We start from the raw sequence: 13,001 nt of genomic DNA, 5'->3' as shown, positions 1-13,001 counted from the left end.
AGACTCCGTCTCAAAAAAAAAAAAAAAAAAAAAAAAAGTGGAGCAGATTCCTGAAAGTCAAGGTATTGCATTGTAGGATTCACTTTTGCGCTTCGTATTTAAATTTATCAGCAAGTAGAGATAACTTTAACAGCAGTAGAGAACACACTTGTTTTCTGTCAGCATAAACATGACACACAGATTAGGAATTCACTGAATCATTTTACCTGAACCACTCTTTAATATGCCTTCAATAGTTCATCCTGTTGATTATCATATAGAATTGTTTGAAAAAAAAATGACTTGCAAGAAAAGAAAGCCCCAGCCTGGGCATCCTAATAAGACCCTGTCTCTAAAATAAAGAAATAAAGAAAGGCAAATTTAAAAAAACCCAAGTCTTTGTTTTCATTCAAATGCACCTTCTCTGTTCCCAGTCCTCCGCTTCCCGCAACCCCAGAGTGCATCTCTGCATCTTTTGAGGTAATTATATGGCTTTTTTCTTTTAATCTGTTAGGGTGGTGAAAACAGTAGGTATTCTGAACAAACCTTGTACTTCTCAGATAAGCCAAACTTGGTCATAATTAAAAAAAAAAAAAAAAACTTTGTAATTTCAGATAACTGCAGCATAGGACTAGGGGTGGAGAGAGTGGTGCTGGGGGAGTGGTGAAGCAAGGTGAGAAGCTGGAAGGAATGGTCATTTCAGTGCTAGTGCAATTTGCAACTTCAGATAATTTTGGAGCATATATATATATTTAGCAGGATATATAAATTCAACTATTTGATCTTTTATGAAATTGACCCTGGGGTAAATTTGGAGCGTGTATATATATAAACTGTAAAGCTTTATTTGCCTTATGTTATTACCTCTGTTTGTATTTACCATTCCTTTAAAATTATGTGTGTAAATGTTATAAGGGGGTTTGAACATGTGGGGTAGATTAAATGAACGCTAAAAACTCTATCTTTTCTTTTAACTAGCATTTAATTTTACAGAGTTTGAGCTTATAGAGCTGCAAAATAAGGTACTTACTTGTTTTCACAGAACATATCTTAAACCTGTGTTATCTTTAGGTTAGCACGATTGCAGCACCTGCCATCAAAAATGCATTTTACAGTCTCTCCATGGCTGTATGTTCCAAAACTTAGCAGAGTTGAAGTATCAGAAAAGTCCCATTGTAGATGGTCAGTAATCAGGGCAAGATGTTGACAGTAACCAGGAGATCCAGAAGTAAGAAGGTTCTGTATAATGTCCCCAAAGCCTGGTGAGCCTCTTAATCTAGCTCTTGCCTTTTAATTTAGCCCTTGCCTCAGGTTTTTCATAATTGAAAACAGCATAATTGCTGTTGTAGGTTTTGTTTGTTTGTTTTTATTTTTGTTTTTTTTTTGCACACCACAGTCGGCTAATTTTTGTATTTTTAGTAGAGACAGGGTTCCACCATATTGGTCAGGCTGGTCTTGAACCCCTGACCTCGTGATTCGCCCACCTTGGCCTCGCAAAGTGCTGGGATTACAGGTGTGAGCCACCAGGTCCGGCTGTGGGTTATTTTTTTAAAAGAATCATTTTTAATTTTACAATAAAAGAAGTTAGTGGAAAAGTAGTATTTGTTTTACAGGAAATCACATTTACAGAAAGGAATATTATAATAAATATTGAACAAGATTATTTCCTGAAAAGTAATTTTCTCCCTCTGTTCCCTTCCTCATTTCTGTCCCTTCCCCTCCTTTTCCCAATTCCTTACCCTCTAGTCATGACCTTGGACAAACTACTTAACCTTTTAAAGCCTCTGATTGCTCATCAATGAAAAGGGTTTAATTTTAACCTATTAGGTTCACAGGCTTATGTGAAATACATCGTGCAGTTCAGTGTCTAAAACACAGGAAGTACTTGGAAAAAGGCAGCCGAGTAGAAAGGGACAATTTTAAAAGACTGTACCTCATTTTATACATTTATATTGAGTATCTGATCAAGGAAGTTCAGATTTGATAGTTATTTCCTTAAAAATACATAAGGCCTTGATAGAAAATGGGAAGGACTAAGTTACACAATTGTGGAGAAAAAAATAGCTGGCCTCAGTAGTTAAGAAAACAATGGGAGAGAGGCCAGCGCTTTTGGAGGCCAAGGAGGGAGAACACCTTGAGGCCAGGAGTTCAAAGTTACAGTGAGCTGTGACTGTACGACTGCATTCCAGCCTGGGTGACAGAGCGAGACCGTGTTTCTTTTGTTTGTTTTTAGAATTAGGGTCTTGTTCTGTCGCCCATGTTGGAGTGCAGTGGCACTCATAGCCCACTGTGGCCTTGAACTCTTGGGCTTAAGCCATCCTCCTTTCTCAGCCACACATGTAGCTGAGACTACAGTTGTATGTTACTAGACCTGGCTCTTCATTTTATTTTTTGTGTGTATATGGTCTTGCTATGTTGTCTCGTCTGTTCTCAAACTCCTGGTCTCAAGTGATCCTCCCACCTCAGCTTCCTGAAGTGTTGGAATTATAGGCATGAGCCATTGCACCTGGCCCTTATTTCTTAAAAAAAAAAAAAGTGAAAGAAGGCACCACTTGTCAAGGATGCTGTGAAGTTGGCCAGTGCATCATTCTGATGGTAATGTTAATTAGAATATATCTTTGGACAGCAATTTGGCACTAGGTATGAAGACCTTGATGTATCCTAAACATTTTTAAGTTATTTCAACAAAGATTTATGTTCATAGCTAAGATAATTATTCAAGGTGTTCACATGGCCCTCTGCACAAGGGGTGCCACACCTGTGGGTGTATCAGGCATGAGATAGACATGTCACATTTGAGAAGATCGTGGGTGAGTGAAGGGATTCTGGGCCTTCTGGCCACATCTTGGAGCCAGGAGTTCCAGGTTACAGTGAGTTGCCTGGTACGTAAACCCACACTAGCACCTATGGCATGCAAAGACTCTGGAGAGCTCCTGTGCGGACACTCTGTCCATGCAGTTGGTTACAGCATGGTCTTGTCCAGACTGAGCTCCAGACTCCAGGCATCCCCTGAGATGATTTCTTTCGCTAACTTGCCCACCACTCCAGCCTGACAGAAACTGATCTGGTAGTCTCGTTTGAGACATTTGGGGCAAGGGTGCCTGGAGTCTGACAGAAACTGATCTGGTAGTCTCATTTGAGAAATTTGGGGCAAGGGTGCCTGGAGTCTGACAGAAACTGATCTGGTAGTCTCATTTGAGACATTTGGGGCAAGGGTGCCTGGAGTCTGACAGAAACTGATCTGGTAGTCTCATTTGAGACATTTGGGGCAAGGGTGCCTGGCACTGGCTTAGGTATGTTTATGTGCCTTAATGTTCAGGGATTATGTTTGTCAGTAGGCAAGAGTGTGACCCTTGTGTGCAGGGGCATGTGTATGCACAGCCAGGGTGTTTGCTTGCTGGGGTTCTTAAACCCCAACCCAGGCAGAGCTATATTGTGTAGTTGTTGAGGTTGTGTAATAAAATAATAGTTCATAAACATTTTTATATTAGACTGGGATAACTTTTTCTAACCTCACAAAGTCTTTATGTGCTTGTGGAAGTCTTGGGCATAGCATTGTTTAAAAGAGCAAAAGGTTAGAAAAACCTGAATGTCCAGCAGTGAGAAAATGCTTGAAAAAATGTGGTACAACCATGTGATGAGTTGGTATGTAAAGACTAAAAGTGGTATTTTGGCAGAGTTTTTAATGATGTGAAAATATTGCCCATGATATGAATGATAAAAAGCAGTACAAATAACAAAGAAATGGTGGTAAATTGTATAAAAATATACATAAAAGAAATTAGAAGAGAATAAATTGTTAAAGCTTTGGTTGTGGGATTATAGGTAGTGGTACTTGTTTCTTTCCATTTTCTTTATGTATTTTGTGTAGTGAGCATGTTTTACCCTTATAATAAAGGGGAAAATTAAGATTGTAAGAACTTTTTAGACTCTACAAAAATCAAGTCATGTTCTGAAAGCCTGGCATTACCTAGGCAACCGTTACTGGCAATTTACTTTTTCTTGGAGGTAATTAAAAAAAAACTTTAGAGATAATGAGAAATGTTGGTATTTCAAATCTTCTGGAGCATGGGTTTACAACAGAGATTAAGAATTTCTTGGTCAGGCATGGTGGCTCATGCCTGTGATCCCAGCACTTTGGGAGGCTGAGATGGGAGGATTGCTGGAGGCTAGGAGTTCAAGACCAGCCTGGTCAACATAGCAAGACTCCATCTCTATTTTGTTTAAAATCTTTATTAAAAAAAAGAATTTATTGATATTGTATTAATATTATTAATATTTGCACAATATTAAGATTTATATGTATCATATATGCATTGATATTTGTTTTTATATAGAAAATGTAGTTCTAGGTATATTAAGGAGGGAGGATCTTAATGTAACCATTGTGCTTTCTTCTGATCAAACTATTTTGTGATAGTGAGCATGGTGTAGGATGGCATAGAGGAATCCTCAGGTGTTTGAGTTCTGGTGCGTGTTAGACATGGTTTTCTTAAGAGTACTGTACTTGAGATTTAGTGTCAGTAGAGAGATACATATTATTGTAATTTTAATATTAAATACAAAAGGTAATGACCATGTTCAGCAAAACTAGCATTTCCATTAATCTACACATTTTGAGTTTATTTTTGCTCTTTTACAAAGGAAAAGGATGCATAGATAACCTAATTTAAATAAGTGAAAATGTGCATTTTACATATAAAGATGCTCAAATAATAATTTAAATAATTGGAAATGCAACCCAAGCCTATCTCATTTCAGAACCAGTTCTCTAAACCATTTTACTATATTTGCTTTTTATTATTAGGGAGTATACATTTTTTTCATAATTTATTGTTTTGCCTCCCTGTTACAAATTATCAAGTTTATTTTTTTCTGTTGTCTTCATGTGATTTATATACACTCCCATGAACTATTTTAAGACATTTTGGTATCCCTTATCTTTAATTTTTACATGATTGATTCATCTTTCCATTTTAAATTTCTTATAGTGCTTTATATTTTAGCATATTATTCCTCCAAAGATAAGTAAGATTCTTTGTTCTATTTTCTGAGATTTAGTTTTGAGAAATTAAACTCGAATCCATGTGTAATGTATAGTTTGAGAAGGGTCTGTCTTAGTTTTCCATGGAGTTATTTCAACACCATTTACTTATTTATTTATTTTTTGAACAGGGTCTCACTCTGTCACCTAGGCTGGAGTATAATGGCGTGATTTCAGCTCAGTGCAATCTCTGCCTCCCAGGTTCAGGCAATTCTTGTGCCTCAGCTTCCTGAGTAGCTGAGATTACAGGCATACACCACCATGCCTGGTTGATTTTTGTATTTTTAGTAGAGACAGGGTTTCGCCATGTTGGCCAGGCTGGTCTCAAACTCCTGACCTTAGGTGATCCATCCACCTCGGCCTCCACTTCTCAAACTCCTGACTTAGGTGATCCACCCACCTCGGCCTCCCAAAGTGCTGGGCTTACAGGTGTGAGCCACTGCACCAGGCCATCATAGGTACCATCATTTGAAATACTACAGAGCTATAAACATGGTTGACAGAATGGTCTGAAGTAATAACTCATGTCTTGCTGGAGACAAGTAAATTTTTTTCATATATATATATAGATTTCTTTTATTATACTTTAAGTTCTAGGGTACATGTGCACAATGTGCAGGTTTTTTACATACGTACACATGTGCCATGTTGGTGTGCTGCACCCATTAACTCGTCATTTACATTAAGTATATCTCCTAATGCTATCCCTCCCCGCTCCCCCCACCCCACAACAGGCCCCGGTGTGTGATGTTCCCCTTCCTGTGTCCAAGTGTTCTCATTGTTCAATTCCCACCTATGAGTGAGAACATGCAGTGTTTGGTTTTTTGTTCCTGCGATAGTTTCCTGAGAATGATGGTTTCCAGCTTCATCCATGTCCCTACAAAGGACATGAACTCATCCTTTTTTATAGCTGCATAGTATTCCGTGGTGTATATGTGCCACATTTTCTTTATCCAGTCTAACATTGTTGGACATTTGGGTTGGTTCCAAGTCTTTGCTATTGTGAATAGTGCCGCAATAAACATACGTGTGTATGTGTCTTTATAGCAGCATGATTTGTGATCCTTTGAGTATGTACCCAGTAATGGGATGGCTGGGTCAAATGGTATTTCTAGTTCTGGATCCCTGAGGATCTAGAAGACATTGTGGCAGACAGTGAGGAATCGCCACACTGTCTTCCACAATGGTTGAACTAGTTTACAGTCCCACCAACAGTGTAAAAGTGTTCCTATTTCTCCACATCCTCTCCAGCACCTGTTGTTTCCTGACTTTTTAATGATTGCCATTCTAACTGGTGTGAGATGGTATCTCATTGTAGTTTTGATTTGCATTTCTCTGATGGCCAGTGATGATGAGCATTTTTTCATGTCTCTTGGCTGCATAAATGTCTTCTTTTGAGAAGTGTCTGTTCATATCCTTCGCCCACTTGTTGATGGGTTTTTTTTTTTTCTTGTAAATTTGTTTGAGTTCTTTGTAGATTCTGGATATTAGCCCTTTGTCAGATGAGTAGATTGCAAAAATTTTCTCCCATTCTGTAGGTTGCCTGTTCATTCTGATGGTAGTTTCTTTTGCTTTGCAGAAGCTCTTTAGTTTAATTAGATCCCATTTGTCAATTTTGGCTTTTGTTGCCATTGCTTTTGGTGTTTTAGAAATGAAGTCCTTGCCCATGCCTATATCCTGAATGGTATTGCCTAGGTTTTCTTCTAGGGTTTTTATGGTTTTAGGTCTAACATGTAAGTCTTTAATCCATCTTGAATTAATTTTTGTATAAGGTGTAAGGAAGGGGTCCAGTTTCAGCTTTCTACATATGGCTAGCCAGTTTTCCCAGCACCATTTGTTGAGTAGAGAATCCTTTCCCCATTGCTTGTTTTTGTCAGGTTTGTCAAAGATCAGATAGTTGTAGATGTGTGGTATTATTTCTGAGGGCTCTGTTCTGTTCCATTGGTCTATATCTCTGTTTTGGTACCAGTACCATGCTGTTTTGGTTACTGTAGCCTTGTAGTATAGTTTGCCTCCAGCTTTGTTCTTTTGGCTGAGGATTGACTTGGCAATGCGGGCTCTTTTTTGATTCCGTATGAACTTTAAAGTAGTTTTTTCCAATTCTGTGAAGAAAGTCATTGGTAGCTTGATGGGGATGGCATTGAATCTATAAATTACCTTGGGCAGTATGGCCATTTTCACGATATTGATTTTTCCCCTATCCATGAGCATGGAATGTTCTTCCATTTGTTCGTATGGAGGCAAGTAAATTTTAACACTTGAAGAATCTCTAGGTTTGTAGATTTTAGGTGCCTGGATTATCCAATTTAAATATTAGTTAATATTTACTATTTGTGACCTGATATTTGATTTCTAAGGGTGAATACAGTTACAAGTGTTTTATTGTGTCTTGATTTATTAAGAATAAATAATTGAATTTTCCCTCATGGTTTTATGCGAAGTGGCACTGTTTTTTCTGCTGTGGTTTATAAAAGTGGTCAGTCAAGCCACTTGTTTTGTTTATTTCTGGGAGCCTTCAGGGGGCCTTAGGGAAGGAAGTTTTATCTTTGGCGGAAAAAGCAAAAAAAGTGTTTATTCATTTCACTTCTAGTAATATTGATCCAAGGCAAGCTTTTGAGAAAAACTAGAGCGGTTAGGCTTTGAACGTGACTCCCATTTGTGAACTAACTCAGAGAAAAGTGAAAGATTGTAATCCCAGCACTTTGGGAGGCCAAGGTGGGCAGATCACGACATCGGGAGATGGAGACCATCCTGGCTAACATGGTGAAACCCCATCTCTACTAAAAATACAAAAATTAGCGGGGAATGGTGGCAGGCGCCTATAGTCGCAGCCACTCGGGAGGCTGAGACAGGAAAATCGCGTGAACCTGGGAGGCAGAGCTTGCAGTGAGCTGAGATGGCACCACTGCACTCCAGTCTGGGTGACAGAGTGAGACTCCGTCTCAAAATCAATCAATCAATCAATCAATCAATCCAGCCTGGGCGACAGAGCGAGACTCTGTCTCAAAATAAATAAATAAATAAATAAATTTAATTAAATAATAAATTGTAGACAACGTGAGGTTCTGGAGCAGAAGTCGCAAACTGGTGGTTCATCCACGTATAGCCCTTAGACTGTTTCATTTGGCCTATTGAGTGTCTGACTTATTTCATTAGTTGCTAATGTCTAAAATCTGTTTTTACATGGATATTGAGCTCTGTATCACCTGTATTTTTTGCATGGCATGTTGATAGCAGTGGCACCATTTAGATAAACACACACATGTTTATTTGCCTGGTTAACACTTATCTAAGGTGGCCCCAGCCAGCCAACTCCATATGCATTTTTGCAACCTCTGTTCTAGTCTCTTCAATATGAAGTAGTAGTAGATCTGATAATGCTCAGGCAACAGAATCTTCTGCCTTGAATTAGTAGGAGATAGTAGGCACAAGGATTTTAGGTAGTGAGAATTTGGGTGGAATATGGGGTGTGCAAGAAAGTGTAGTCGAAATTAAGAAGGAGCGTCCAGTGAGGTAGGATGAAAAGGGATTATGGTATCGTGGAAATCAAGTGTCTTGACCTAGTTTCACTCCAAAAGCAGAAACTGAGACGGGTGCTTTCTTACAGGTAATTCATTTGCACACCTGTTAGCAAGAAGCAGAAGTTGAAGGACTGGAACAAGTGAACTAGGAAAGAGGGAACGCCAATCCAAGGGTGCGTTATTGAGCTGCTCACTTTTGTGAGCAACTGGGGCTTGATCCTGAGGAAGCCCTCTGAGAAAGCAATAAAGATATGCCTTTTGCTGGGAAGAAGGTGGTATTTATTTGCTAGATCCCATCTCTCATTGGTCAAGGGTTGCCCATGGTGTTAACACCTTCAAATTTTCAGGTTTGTTTATATCTCTGGATAGCTGAAGAATTCCTGTAGACGTCTCCTATTGCAAAGCCCCAGAGCAGAAAATAAACCACAGATAGTGCAATCAGGAGGAGGTACCTCAGCTACAGTGAAAACGTGAGGCTTTTTCCTGATAGAGTGATCCATACCTTCTTCTCCAAGGGGTTAATGTCTTTATTTGCTTCTTATAACCTTATTTGCAAAGTTATACTCATTCTGAAGATTCCATTTTACCTAAAATTGTGTGTTTGAAATAGTAAAACCAAGCCCGGCATGGTGGCTGATGCCTGTAATCCCAGCATTATGGGAGGCCAAAGCAGGAAGCTCACTTGAGCACAAGGAATTGGAGACCAGCCTGAGCAAAATAGCGAGACCCTCTCTCTACAGAAATAAATGAATGAATGAATGAGTGAAATAATAAAACCAATCCTAGAGAGGGCTTTGTGGTTCACTTGAATTTTGCCAAATGTGTCCCTGGCAAATAATAGGTTATCGTCACGGAATAAGGATTTTAATACCTTGAGTAAAACTGATTATTAATACATTGAAACTGAATGAACTTAAACTGTGATAAGAATATATAAATATGCCTCTTTTGATAGTTTTAGGCCCCTGCTGTGTAAGACTAAAGAGGAATTACTAACTTTCGTTTTCTTACCCTTTGCTTCATAAGCTATGATGAGAATTGCGTACTTGTCTTCGTACACTTTTTACTCTCTGAGTATATTGACGGTGACAACTGGGTTGTCTTACCTATTGTTGTTTCCAGGGCTTAATATGATGCCTTACTCTAGATAGGTCCTCCATAAATGGTAGTTGAGTTAATCCAAGGAAATAAATAAATATATGTGTGTATATATAAAATGTGCATGTGCATGATGGCATCCGTAAACTTTAAAGTTAACTGTAGTAAAAACTTGTTTTAAAGTATAATAATGTTTTAGACTTTCTTCCTTTTTTTTCTTTCTTTAAACAGATAGAAGGACAAGGACAGAATCACCAGCACTGGCTGAAGGTAAATATGTCTTTGGGGGAAATGATTATTCAAATATAAATGAAAAGTTATGATTTCAGTAAAAACTTATATTAACTATATATAATTTAAGGGAAATGTTCTATACACAATATTGAGTTAGGAAATATTGATTGTTTAGTTTTTGGCTTAGAATAGGACCTGGTGGGGAAAATGTAAATTAATTAGAACTTTTTTTAACAGCTTTCTTTCAATAGGAGAGGTATGTGTTTTCCTTTGAATTAAGTCATTTTAGCCGTCACCAGTATAGTTGATCAAGAAAGTTCTAAGCCGTAATTTTAATAGTTTAAAGTATATGTATGTACATATAATTTTTTTTTCATTGAAAACAGAAAGGAAGACACTTTACACATAATCTTAAGAATTCTATCCGTTACTGGTTTTGGTCCTTTTTAAAAAAAAATTTTTTTTAGAAACAAAGAATCGTTAGCGTAAAAGGTAGTTACTGTTAAAGGGTCCTGAGTACTTAAACATTTGTAATCCTGCAGTTGTTTTAATTATAACAAGTTATTAAGTATTCAAAATGTATTTTTTTTACAGACAGACTTTGTGTTCTTAAGTGAAAATGACTAGCTTAGAATCCCTTTCCGTGTTCTTCTTAGTTATAAACAGAGTATATTTTTTTCAAAACTAGCTCATCAGGCCGGTTGTGGTGGCTCACCTGAGCCTGGGATATCCTGAGCCTGGGATGTCCAGGCCGCAGTGAGCCAAGATTGCATCACTGCACTTTAACCTGGGCGACAGAGCAAGACCCTGTCTCAAAAAACAAAAACAAGGGTGGGCACGGTGGCTCATGCCTGTAATCTCAGCACTTTGGGAGGCCGAGGTGGGTGGATCACCTGAGGTCAGGAGTTCAAGACCAGCCTGGCCAACATGGTGAAACCCCATCTCTACTAGAAATACAAAAAATTAGCCAGGTGTGGTGGCGTATGCCTGTAGTCCCAGCTACTCGGGTGGCTGAGGCAGGAGAATTGCTTGAACCCAGGAGGCGGAGGTTGCAGTGAGCCGAGATCACGCCATGCACTCCAGCCTGGGCAACAGAGTGAGACTCTGTGTCAAAAAACAATAAAAACAAAAATAAAAATCCAGCCCATCATTTTATTAGAGCTGGTACAACAGTTACTACTATGACAGTCCTTCAGAATTGTTATCACCTTGCTTACTCTGTATTTTACAGTTCAGAGGTTCTTAACGAATATTTTTTGTGCCAAGGGCCTCTTTGGCAATCTTATGAAGCCTATGAATCCTGCCTCAGAATAATGATTCTAATAATGATTCATGATTGTATGAAGTAAGCTACATAGGATTAAGAAGGAAACGTTACATTGAAAAGCCATTAACAAATACTAAATACAAATTAGTGATAAGTAATATGTGTGCTTCTTACATTAATATGTGTGTTTCTCATGTTGGAGAATAAGCATTAGGAGTAAATATACTGTATATCATAATTTTAAATAGATGTTGTGTGCAAAAATTGTAATACGAAAATACCCATGGTTTCTATTAATGACAAATTCATAGGTTTTCTAATACTACTGTAGTTTGTTACTTATATTCTTGATTGAAGGAATTGTTAATTTTTGTGTAGAGGTTAGTGAAAAGGTTCCCATCCATATTCACAGATCCCTGAATTCTCTATGGACCTCCATATCAAGAACCTCAGTTAGTGAAAATTCAGCTAGACCTTTCTCCATCATACTTCAGTAAGTGTAGTTTTTCACATTCTATATGACTAATCTTAAAGAAGTAGTTACAGGCCGGGCATGGTGGCTCATGCCTGTAATCCTAGCACTTTGGGAGGCCAAGGCCGGTGGATTGAGGTCAGGAGTTTGAGACCAGCCTGGCCAACATGGTGAAACCCCGTCTTTACTCAAAATACAAAAATCAGCCAGGCATGGTAGCACCTGCCTGTTATCCCAGCTACTCGGGAGGCTGAGGCACGAGAATCATTTGAACCTGGAAGGTTGCAGTGAGCGAAGATCTCACCACTGTACCCCAGCCTGGGCAACAGAGCTAGACTCTGTCTCTCAAAAAAAAAAAAAAAAAAGGTATCCTAGTGGCGTAGGCTAGAAGTTTTGTGAAATAGGTTTGAAGAAGTCTCTATTTGCTGGTCCATAATAACAGAAACCCCATCTCTACTAGAAACACAAAAAATTAGCCAGGTGTGGTGGCGTGTGCCTGTAGTCCCAAATTTTGTGGAGAAAGAGAGTAGAAAATAAGTGTTAAGCCTTGGCGAGTGCCTGCCTTCAAAGAACATGAAATAAATATGTAAAAAACAAGTATCAGGGCTGGGCACATGGTGGCACATGCCTGTAATTCCAGCACTTTGGGTGGCCGAGGTGGGTGGATCACTTGAGGCCAGGAGTTCAAGACCAGCCTGGCCCACATGGCGAAATCCCATCTCTACTAAAAATACAAGCCGGGCATGGTTGTGCGCACCTGTAATCCCAGCTACCCAGGAGGCTGAAGCACGAGAACCGCTTGAGCCCGGGAGGCGGAGGTTGCCATGAGCTTAGATCATGTCACTGCACTCCAGCCTAGGTGATAGAGCAGGACATTGTCTCAAAAAAAACCGCCCTCCCAAAACGCAAATATCAGTATGAGACACCAAAATTTTAAGAAGAGAAATGCCATCATTGCCATAGGAAGGATAAGAATAGTAGTGCTCTGGTAATTGTGTTCTGAAAACAAGAAAAAGGTAGAGACTTGCAGAAAGGCACCAGCTGTTTTGCAGTTCCATCAGCAGTATAAGCTGTACGGTGGTAAGTTTCAGCCTGATCTAGAAAGAGCCTAGAATGATGTCCCCGAATCCCAGTGTTTGCCCAGCAACTGACACTGACTACAAATTGAATGTCAGGTCTGTTGAAGTTTGATTAACAGCAAAAACAGCATTAACAATCATTTTAAAGGGGACATAGTGGGGAACCTGACTTTCGTTTTTGTTTCCTTTGTTGTGGTGGTACTTGATTCTTTTGATGTGATCTGGCCCTGATGCCATGTTTTAGAGGTTCTCAAAAGCTGCACTGCCAGAGTCAGTGGATTAAGCCCCACATTTTTTTTACTCATTT

At 39.0% G+C, this 13,001-nt stretch overlaps 1 protein-coding gene across 17 annotated transcripts in view; it reads left to right on the top strand.

Annotated features, from left to right (window-relative positions):
* The window catches only part of CYRIB (CYFIP related Rac1 interactor B), a 177,032-nt gene that overhangs the window by 105,155 nt on the left and 58,876 nt on the right, over positions 1–13,001 (top strand). For 6 of the 17 annotated variants that reach the window (XM_024250507.3, XM_024250506.3, XM_063726265.1 and 3 more), the window contains 2 exon segments: positions 8,631–8,717; positions 9,874–9,912. The gene's annotated coding sequence lies outside the window, so the exon portion shown is untranslated. 17 annotated transcript variants of the gene reach the window in all.

This window comes from Pongo abelii, chromosome 7, assembly GCF_028885655.2.
Source record: "Pongo abelii isolate AG06213 chromosome 7, NHGRI_mPonAbe1-v2.0_pri, whole genome shotgun sequence".
NCBI lineage: Eukaryota > Metazoa > Chordata > Mammalia > Primates > Hominidae > Pongo > Pongo abelii.
Note: the sequence above shows the minus strand (reverse complement) of the source record. Positions and strands in the feature narration are given on the sequence as shown.